The 10,746-nt window shown below is 45.4% G+C and overlaps 1 long non-coding RNA gene across 1 annotated transcript; it reads left to right on the forward strand.

Moving 5' to 3' along the window:
* Positions 1-36: 36 nt before the first annotated feature.
* On the forward strand, positions 37-8,368 carry LOC141085654 (uncharacterized). The gene is made up of 2 exons (XR_012231347.1): positions 37-161; positions 7,341-8,368. It is a non-coding gene; the product is annotated as an uncharacterized lncRNA (long non-coding RNA).
* The last annotated feature ends 2,378 nt before the right edge of the window (positions 8,369-10,746 follow it).

The raw sequence follows: 10,746 nt of genomic DNA on the forward strand, positions 1-10,746 counted from the left end.
TCCTCCTCCTCCTCCTCCTCCTCCTCCACCAGTGCTGTTGTTTCTCTCATATCGCTTTTCTAAGCATAGACAAATGAGAGGATACCCTATAAAATCAGTTGTAAGGGAGAAAAAGATGGAAGAAGGGTAGGCTTACAGGTAGCAAGGACGAGTATCCACAGGTTAGTATCTTCATAATTCAAGATGTCTACATTGCACAAATGACAATCCCTGACACCCCAATGGACGATGTATGAACTGGGGTATCATGAACTAGAGATACCATCTTGGATGCATACCAGAAATGTAGATCAACAATGATGCAGTAATCATTAATTTTCTGTCATTCAGTTGGTAATTAGTGATGAGGGAGCGTGCTTGTCACTAATCGTTACTCGCTTGAGCATCAGTGTGCGCTATATGCTCGTTACTCAGCGAGGGACAGAATTGTAGAACTGTAGAGTTTTAGGCAGGGATTCATATATATTTCTTTAACCTACAACAATCCTTCTTAAGGCTAATTATAATCATTATTAATACTGCTGTAAGCAGCACTTAGGGAGAGATTGTGGTGAAGGGATAGTGTAAGACAGGATAGGGTTATTGCACTTTCTTTCTGCTGCAACTCATACCAAAATCCCTCCTCAGAGCTAATAATATTAATTTTGCTCTTAATCCTGCAAATTGTTCTGAGTAGGGAAAGAGGGGTGGACATACCGCATGTGCAGCCGCTGCGGCTGCATCGGGGCCTAGAAGCTCCGGGGGCCCCTGCGGGGCAGCAAATAATGAGGGCAATCTGACTAATTTATCCGGCTCCGGGGGTCTCCCAGCCAGATTGCCCTCATGTGTGGCGGGCAGGGAGAGATCCTTGCAGCTCCGCTACCTACAAGAGAAAATGACAGTAGAGCTGCAGCGATCTGTCCTTTTTCCTGCCCGTGCGTCCTGTCTCACACAGCAGTCAGCAGCTGTACCAGAGAGAGGAAGCTGTCGGGGACAGTGACGCTGTGCCTGCATTAGAGCGTGCAGAGAGGTGCTGTGTGTGTGTGTAGAGATGAGTGGTGGTGTGTGTGTGCATGTGTGCAGAGAAGTGAATGGTGCTGTGTGTGTCTGTGTGTGTAAGTGGAGAAGAGTGCAATGATGGGGGTGGTGGGTGAGAAAGCAATGATGGAGGTGGTGGAAAGGACAATCATGGGGTGACGGGGAGAAAGCAATGATTGATGCGGTGGATTAGGCAATGATGGGTGTGGTGGGGAAAAGGCAATGATGGGGTGGTGGAAAGGACAATGTTGGTTGTGGGGAAAGGGCAATAATGGGGGTGGTGAGGGAGGAGGAAATGATGGGGGTGGTGGGGGAGAAAGCAATGATGGAGGTGGTGGAAAGGAAAATCATGGGGGTGGTGGAGAAAACTGATGGAGTTGGTGGAATGGGCAATGGTGGTGGTGGAAAGGACAATGATGGTCATGGTGGAAAGGGCAATAATGGGTGGTGGTGGGGGAGGAGGAAATGATGGAGGTGGTGAATGGGCAATGATGGGGGTGGTGGGGGAAATGGCATTGATGGTGATAGTGGAAAGGATAATGACGGTGGAAAGGGCAATAATGGGAGTGATGGGAAGGAGGAAATGATGGCGGTGGTGTAATGGGCAATGATGGGGTGGTGGGGGAGAAGGCAATGATGGAGGTTGTGGAATGGGCAATGATGGGGTGGCGGGGAGAAAGCAATGATAGAGGTGTTGGAAAGGGCAATGACGGGGTGCTGAGGAGAAGGCAATGATGGGGTGGGGGAGCGGGCAATAATGGGATACGGGGGGAGGAGGACAATGAGGGGTGTGGGGGATTGGTAAGAGAGGAAGTGGGATTTATAATGGATTTAGGAACAGGGGGAAGTGGAGGAAGACGTTAATATCGCTTATTATGTTTAACATATGTTTTTTCCTTTAGTATATAGTGTACTCACTTATTATACATAGCACAGCCTCTTAGTATACAGTGTACTCAATTATTATGTATAGCGCCATCCCTCAGTATATAGTGTAGTCACTTTTTATGTACAGAACACTCCCTTAGTATATAGTGTACTCACTTATGTGTAGCACAGTCCCTTAGTATATAGTGTACTCACTTATTATGTATAGCACAGTCACTTCGTATATAGTGTACTCTCTTATTAAGTTTAACACCATCCTTAGTTATATAGCTTCCTCTTTTGTTATGCATAACACCACCCCTTATTACATATCATCCTCTCTAGTTATAGGCTGTGTGCACACGCTGCGGATTATGTGCGGATTCATCCGCGCGGATTTTGTAAAATCCGCAGGTGAAACCGCAGGTCAAAAGAGATACTCAGTACCGGGCCTGTTAACTTCAACCCGGTCCGTGACCTCAGGCGGTCATGTAAAAGGGGTTGAATTGAAAGGGGATAAAGTTTATGTAGTGATTCGTGACGCCAGTTGGAGTGTTCGAATGTAGTATAGCCGGCACTGCAGATGATCCCTGGGGGAGTAGATGGTGATGGCAGTGCAGATGTTTAACCCTCTCCAACCAGGGCCGACCCCCAGAGATTGTGATGGAAGTGGAAGGCACGGAGTAATAAGGCAGGAGACAAGGAAAGTCATTTTATCATTTACTGTAGTTCAGGTGCAGTTCAGAGGAGCTATTACAACTCTCACCAGGTTACAGTATGCTTTGCAAAATGGGAGTTATCCTTCACTCTGCTTGTGACTCAGTGTATGCTTCCTGCTATTCTAATCCCTTCAGGGACCAAGGCTTCCGGGAGTTTAGAAACTTCCAGTATAGCTTCTTCTCACTGTGTATTTCCCCTTTGGCAACATGCAGCTTGGGTCCTGTGTGAGGCAGCTCAAGTTCCCTCTTGCTCAAGTTCCCTCTTCACTAATCCTAGTTCGCTGCAGTTTTCCCGGGGTAAACACGAAGCTGTTGGTTGTATAATCCCGCACAGTCTCTCAGCTTACCACCCTGCTCTGAAAGCATGGATGGTCCAGGGGCTGATTCCCTGATGCTTCTTAGCTCTACTCCAGGATAGAGCACATGTCTAATGGCTTCCAAGAGTGTTCTTCTCCTCCTTCTTCTTCACTGAACAACCACTCTCAACTCCTCCCCCTCCCAGTTAGGGTATATCTGCAAAGCTCTAAGCCTCAGACAAGTGAGGGAGTGAGATGAATTGTGTGTGTGTTGTGGTCTCTAACAGAGAAAGCATAACTCCCACTGCTCACAAAACACATACAAAACAGTACATATTTAACCCTCTTGTGGCGGCAAAGACGCAGGGCGCCACACAGGCATGTACTGTAGACAGCTGATGTGTAGACAGACAAGCATAGGAGGGCATGGCTGACACTCTGGAAGGCAAGCGGGTATAGCTGACACTCTGGCAGGCAGGTGGGCATGGCTGACACCCTGGCAGGTACGAGTGGGATACGGGGACAATAAGAAACCAGTTCAGACTGGACGGACAGGAACTGTTCTGGGAAGGACTGGGACGCATGCAGGTACGAGTGGGAACTGGGGACAATTAGTACCCAGGTCAGACTGGACAAGCAGGAACACTTTTAGGAAGGACTGGGAAACAGGCAGGTACAACTGGGATACAGGAACAGGAAGAAGCCAGTTCAGACTAGGAGCAGTTTCAGGAAGGACTGGGACAAGGGCAGGTACGACTGGGATACAGGGACAGGTAGGAACCAGTTCAGCCTATGAACACTTTCAGGAAGGACTGGGACAAAAGAAGGGTATGAAACAAATATTGGAACAAATAGGACGCAGTTCAGACTGAACAAACAAGGAGATGCAGAGCAGGAGCAGAGCCGTGGATGTGAAGCAGAGTCGTGGATGTGGAGCAGAGTCGCAGATGTGGAACAGAGCCGCGGATGCGGGACAGGAGCAGAGCTGCAGATGCAGGACAGGAGCAGAGCCGTGGATGCGGGACAGGAGCAGAGCCGCAGCTGCAGAGCGGAAGCAGATCCCCATGTCCAAACTAGAAGCAGACAGGACTAGATTCACACAAGTACTTAAAATGAAGTATGAAGTGTACACCAAGTTACAAACATTGTGCAGAGACAACCGAATAAAGATAGATGCTGGTACAGATACTGTGAGATTAAGGAGCAGGAATAAAGGGGGCTTTACACATAGCGATATCGCTAGCAATAATGCTAAAGCGTCACCGATTTTGTGACGCATCAGCGATATTGTTAGCGATATCTCTATGTGTGATACTTACCTCCAACCGGCTCGCCTGCTGGCTATCGCTGATCGCGCGAGATCATCCACGTCCATTTCTCGTCGGCCGCTTCCTGCTGGGCTTCCTGCTGGCGCCGACGAGCGATGCGTGGACGCGGGCGGGAGGACGTCATCATCGCCGCGTCTGAAAGGTAAGTAACGACCACTGCAGCGTTGCTATGTCACTGTGAGATCTGCCTGTTTGGCAGCTCACTAGCGACCATTTAGCGATGCACCAGCGATCCTGACCGGGTCGTATCGTGGTCGGGATCGCTGGTGCATCGCTAAATGTAAAGGGGGCTTAAGGATAAACACAGCAGGGTAGGGAAGGCTCTAGACTAAGATACAAACAGGTTCAGGAATAGGACTTAATTCAGACAAGGTGAGACACAGGTACTAGTTCAAGATACAGGATTCATACCTGGGTATACAGACCCGAGGGTGACGGTAGCAACACTGGAAACAACAGCAAAAACAGGACAGGACCAGGCAGCTAAGACATTGGCCACAGTGTGATGGATAGCATAGGGGAAGGGGTGTGTCAACTTCATTCAAATCTGGGGATGGGAGAGAAGGACCCAGTAGGGATTGGCTCTCTGGCACCACCACTTGCCCCAGGTTAGGGAACTGCACCGAGTACAAATAGTCGCCGAAAAGGCTTACCTTAGAGGTATGAGTTATTGAGGCGCTCCCAGGGAGGAAGGATATACATCACCAGTCCAGGCTGGGAATATATATATAAACCTTCTGGCTGTCACTGTCAGGTCTCCTCATTAACACAGTACGGTATCTTGCCACCAGTTCCTCTCTCGATATAAGCCCTGTCCGACAGCAGGCTTATATCAGGTCAGAAACGGGTAGCGTATAATAATAAAAGAGCACCCCATGATTAATTTTATATTTAATCGCCGAAAGGCACACTAGAAAGATACAGGCATATATATATACAAGAGCAAATATATGAGTATACAGTCATGAGTGAAGTACCAGGGTAGGGTACAGATAGATTGCAATTACCGTGTTATGTAGCATGTGACCACAGGGAGTCGCTGATGGATCACAGGTCCAAATCTTTGTTACGTTATTCTCTGGCCACGTCAGCTAACGGGCCTCCTGCCAGTAGAATGACTGAGAACAAAATGAGGAGCTGCTTATTATTGTGCAGCCTCCTTCCTCCAATATCTGAGAGTATAGTTTTCTGTCCAGAACCGTGGATGCTCATATCTTTGCGCCCGAGGGTCTAACTAATACGGTGGCTACGCACTTGGTTCTGCTGGATTTCATCTGTGCAGGAAGACCAAATATGCCTACTGTATGTAATTCCTGGTAGCTATGCGTTATAACTCAATAATGCAGAGCCCTACCAGTGGCAGCAGGGTACGGGCATGTGGGGGAAGGAATGCCGATTCCAATTATGTGCTCGACTAGACTTCAAAGGTATTGCATTCTGTTATTATAGGTCATTTTCCAGATTCAATATTTCACAGCCTTGTGCTGGTATAGCCTGAGACTTGTGGTGCCACATGTCAGGCTGAGTCAAACAAAGGAAGCCAGTTGGCTCATAGCTGCACAAGAGTTCACACCCCTGTGATAATTGCTGGAGACACAGGGTCTATGCCCCCCTGGGGAGAGCTTCAAAGGCCTATTTGCTCCAGCTAATTAAAGAAAAACATTGGTTGTCTCTGTCCAAGGAAGTGCCTTCACTGGATAATGAGGTTCCATTAATAAGATGTGTTAGACTTGCCTTTTGGCCTGGTGGAATGCCAAGGGTGGGGGCTGAGTTTGGAGCAAGTATTTTTGGACCACAGCAAATTTATTTTTGGGTTATTGAGAGAGGGAGATTTTCTCGGATGGCGCACAGGCCGCTCCCCAAATTGCAGGATGGGTCAGATATATTGATGATGTTTTATTCATCTGGCAAGGCCCTGTCTCTGAATTACATGACTTTGTGGGTGTTCTGAACCGGAACAGCTTCAATAGCCATCTCACGTATGTCTTTCACCATCGTCAAATTACATTTCTTGATGTTATGTTAAAAGTACAGGATGATGGTTTTATCCATACTGACATATAGAAAGGAGACTTCTGTGAATGCCCTATTGCATGCATCCTCGTCACATCTGCATTCCACGATCAGGTCCATTCCAGTCGGACAATTTTTGCGTGCCAGGAGGATTTGTTCAACTGATGCCTTATTTGAGGCACAAGCGGTGGACCTTGGGGAAGGATTTTTCCAAAGAGGATATAGTGGGAAATGTATTAGGAGAGGTTACTGGTGGGCTAAAAAGTCCTCTAGGGTTGATCTCTTGGGAAACAGGTGGAAAAAATCCAAACCCAAAACAGATGGAGATGTAAGATACATATCAACGTACAACCATAAATGGGACCTGATGAGATCCATTTTGAATCGACATTGGGCGGTTCTGAGGACTGATCCAATTCTACGTGAATGCCTTTCTGAACGCCCCCTTATGACTGCGCGGAGGTGTAACACCCTTAAGAATATGCTAGTCAGAAGTCATTATACTACTAAAAGTACAGACTTTTTGCAGGCTGGCACACCCAGAAATGGATTTTTTCCATGTGGTGGGTGCCTAGCATGTAAAAATCTTAGGAGATCTACATCGTTCACTTCATCGGATGGCCGTCGAGAATTTAAAATCAGAGGTTATATCACATGTAATACCACATATGTGGTTTATTATGCAGTTTGCCCGTGTGGGCTAATATATGTTGGACTAACTACACGCGAACTACGTGTCCGCATAAGAGAACATGTGAGAGATATAATGGCCGCCCGTGAAGTGGAGGATGTTAGTGGTCTCAAACCCATTCCTAGACACTTTCGGTTGAAACACAAATGTGATCCGAATGGGCTACAAGCGTGGGGTATTGACAGGATCCGTGCGGGAATAAGGGGGGGTGACACCAAACGTGCGTTAGCTCAAAGGGAATGCCGGTGGATCACGGTTCTTGATACCGTTACACCGGCTGGACTTAATGAGCAGTTGAGTTTTAGCTCATTTTTGTAAATATTGTGTTGTGACATTAGTATTTTTTGTGCTTTGTACTTATATATGTATGTATGTATGTTTATTGTATTGTTTTGTTTTCCTTATTCAGTTATCTTTTAATTGGACACCATACATTTCTAGGACGTTTGAGTGGGGAAGATCTGGAGGGATCCTTGGTGTTATTTCCTTGGCTCAAGAACATCATATCAAGTTGGGTGAATAGGACAAAAAGTTAAAAAGGAAAGAAAAATTGAAGAAAAGGAATAAAGAAGAAAAAAAGATAAAAATTATAATATATTAACGTTGGTGTACTATATAATTCACATACATATGTCACATATGTCTTGTTTTAGTATGCGTGTACTTCTTTTGAAGTACTTCACATGCACTTTTTAAAAATTACATAGTGGATAATGTAATCACATAAAAGTCTATTATAATGGATTAATATTTAATTGATCACTAATGTTTCACATTTATAAGTAACGCTATAGATGTTATTAAATTGTATTTATGCAATATTTTAGTATTCGTACATACACATATTCACTCTGCACAGTCACCACTTTCAGGATCCATTTTCCCCTCCTTAGATGTATTGCTGAGATTGTGGCTCTAGTGCGCATGTCTGCGGTATGTGCCCGTGGAGCATTGCTGAGGCGCACCAGTGACGCTTGCGGTTCAGTGACGTCACAGTGTCGTCTTCTGATGTGCGGCGCTACGCTGTCGCCGGTGGTGATGCAGTTTCCGGGGCAGGATACCGGACACACGCGCCGCATGATTGAGCACCTGCCAGCAGGATATATAACCCGGTCCCTTACACAACACATCATGGCACCTTGAGAAAGAGGCGAAACGCGTGTCGGTGGTGGCGCTGCTTACTGTCCTGGTGGAGTTCAATATGGGTAAGCACTATTGCATGGGATAGTGGGAGTTTTTTCAGGATGCGCACCTGTTATGATCTCTCTACACTTTTTAATCCCTAATATATGGCCCATATCCATCGTAAGCACTTAGCACTTTATATTGGAATCTGTAGGACTAAAGCAGCGGATATTATCTGATCCTTCATTTTGTCATATATGTATGTAATTTGTCAGTACCACTATATGTTTAATAAATCTTGTTATTTTTTCATGATATTGGACTCGTACTCCATTTTTCTCTGTGTAATATGTTATGCTGGAGTGTCCACTTTCTATTCCCATTGAGTCGACACTACAAAGTGGGTGACTCTTTTGGGATATATATCAATTGGTTCCATATGGTGTTGTTTTTTATATTTATCAAAGCTGGCAGTGTTACTTGCATTCCTCCAATTTGTTGCTGTCATGTACAAGAAAATATCTTTTCAAGGCTGCTTCAAATCCCTTCTATATTTTACCATAATACCGCTCTTATCTGCAATTCACCTACGGTGAGGTGCGGCAGTAGGGATAGCATATAGTCATAGACAGCATGTAGTCAGGGATTATTGCCTTAGAAATTCTAAACCTTGCTGCTGCTTTTTTCATGCACTCATTGACTGATTCATGTTTTATTATGGTGATTTGTACTCAGAAATTCATCAAGGTTGGCATTGTTATGTGCATTCCTCTAGATTTTGTTGCTGCCATGTACAAGAAAATATATTTTCAGAGCCGGTTCAAATCACTTCTATATGCTTATCCTCAAGATGTTACTGCTGCTCCATGTACTGACCTCTTGCTTTATCCTGACAACAGTTCCTGCTCATCCTCCCAAATACACTGCTGCTCTGTGCACCGTCCTCTGGCTATATCCTAACAACGATACCTGCTGGTGCTGCCCCTAGTGGTTGCAATATCACAACTCCAACTCAAGTCAGTCCATAACAGAATAAACTTGCACACAAAATGGATTCTGTTGAAGCCCAACTGATGCAACAAGTTAAAGAACTTCAGAATTTTGGTGCCACGTACAAAGAAAAATTTTCTAAGTTGCAAAAACAGATGTTGGATTAGCAAAAGGAAATTACTGAGTTACAGAGGCAACTTCTGGATTTGCACAACTCAGGATCGGAATCAAACGCACGCATGCTGCTGCCTCCAAAGTTTAGTGGGGATCGTTATGATTATCGTGGATTCCTTAATCAATGTTGTATCTATTTCCAGATGCAACCATCTCCATTTACCTCTGATAGGAAAATGGTTCTTTTCATCATTCATCTCCTGACTGATGAGGGTCTTGTATGGGCCTCACCTTATATGGAAAAGAAACTAAACAGAAAGTGGCCTCGCTTAAAGCACTGTGTACTGAAAATACAACCAACTGAAAATGGTAATGGATCTCTAAAAAATATAATGCAAATGCAAATACAAACAGCCAAAAAGGATAGATAACGTTACTCACTGTTGTGAAGATTGGCTGTGGATGGAAATGATGCTCTTAGAGTCACAAACAAATGAAAGGAGGGCCACTGAGCAAACAAAACTGAAGCAAATCTAGGGAGCGTCCTCCCGTTTGCAAAAGAAACAGCTCCCCGCAAGAACACGCGTCCCGCAGGACGGCAGGCTGCCACGGCCGGCCAATGGCCCCGCCAAACAGTAGCGTGGTGAACGAGGGGCGTGACCAGCGGGGGGCGTGTAGTGTGGGCGGTGATGTCACCGGTCCGTGCAAGACGGACATGTGCAAGGGCCAATCCTGATGCGTTTTGGGGGAACCGTCCCCCTTCTTCAAAGGTATGGGTCTTGCACTGCCGCCCACACTCTATATACCCCTGCCTCCATTTATGAAGATGACGCAAGCATGCCCCATTATTAACAATAAAATACCCTAGGTTAAATATTGCTGCAAATCATTAAAACTAAACTTTATTAAAATTAAAAATCAGGTGCCGACAATAAAACTCAGTTCTATTGCAAATAAACTCTAAACAGAAAAATAGAAAAGCCTTTTTTTAAAAATTTGTAAAAATTTTTTTAAAAAACCCCACATACATAAAAAAGAGAGATAAAAGGGGATTATATAAAGTGGATCACAAAGCATAGAGTTCAATTTCATGATTGAGCCCATTTGGCACCAAACTATCCAATGTGAAAATCCACTTAGACTCAACTCTCGACATGCTTTTAATATAATCCCCTCCCCTCGGGTTTTTTTGAACCTTTTGAATACCAAAAAATGTGGACCCCGCACATGTCTTGCCATGTTTCTCCATAAAATGGCGACACAGCGGATGTCCTAAAAATCCCTTGGAGATATTATTGAGATGTTCCTTTATTCTCTCTTTAAGTTTTCTTTTCATACGGCCAACATAGAACCTATTACAGGGACACTTTACTATGTAAATAACCCCAGTGGAAGGGCATGTCATGTTGTCCTTAACCCCTTCCTGACATCCGACGTACTATCCCGTCCATGGGACCCGGGCCCCTATGCCCCTTGTCGGGATAGTACGTCTACCGCGATCAGCGGCGCCCACGTGGTGAGCGCCGCTGATCGCGGCCGGGTGTCAGCTGATTATCACAGCTGACACCCGACACGTTAACCCCTTG

The sequence above is a fragment of the Dendrobates tinctorius genome, unplaced genomic scaffold (assembly GCF_039654945.1).
Source record: "Dendrobates tinctorius isolate UK_male_01 unplaced genomic scaffold, ASM3965494v1 ptg000028l, whole genome shotgun sequence".
NCBI lineage: Eukaryota > Metazoa > Chordata > Amphibia > Anura > Dendrobatidae > Dendrobates > Dendrobates tinctorius.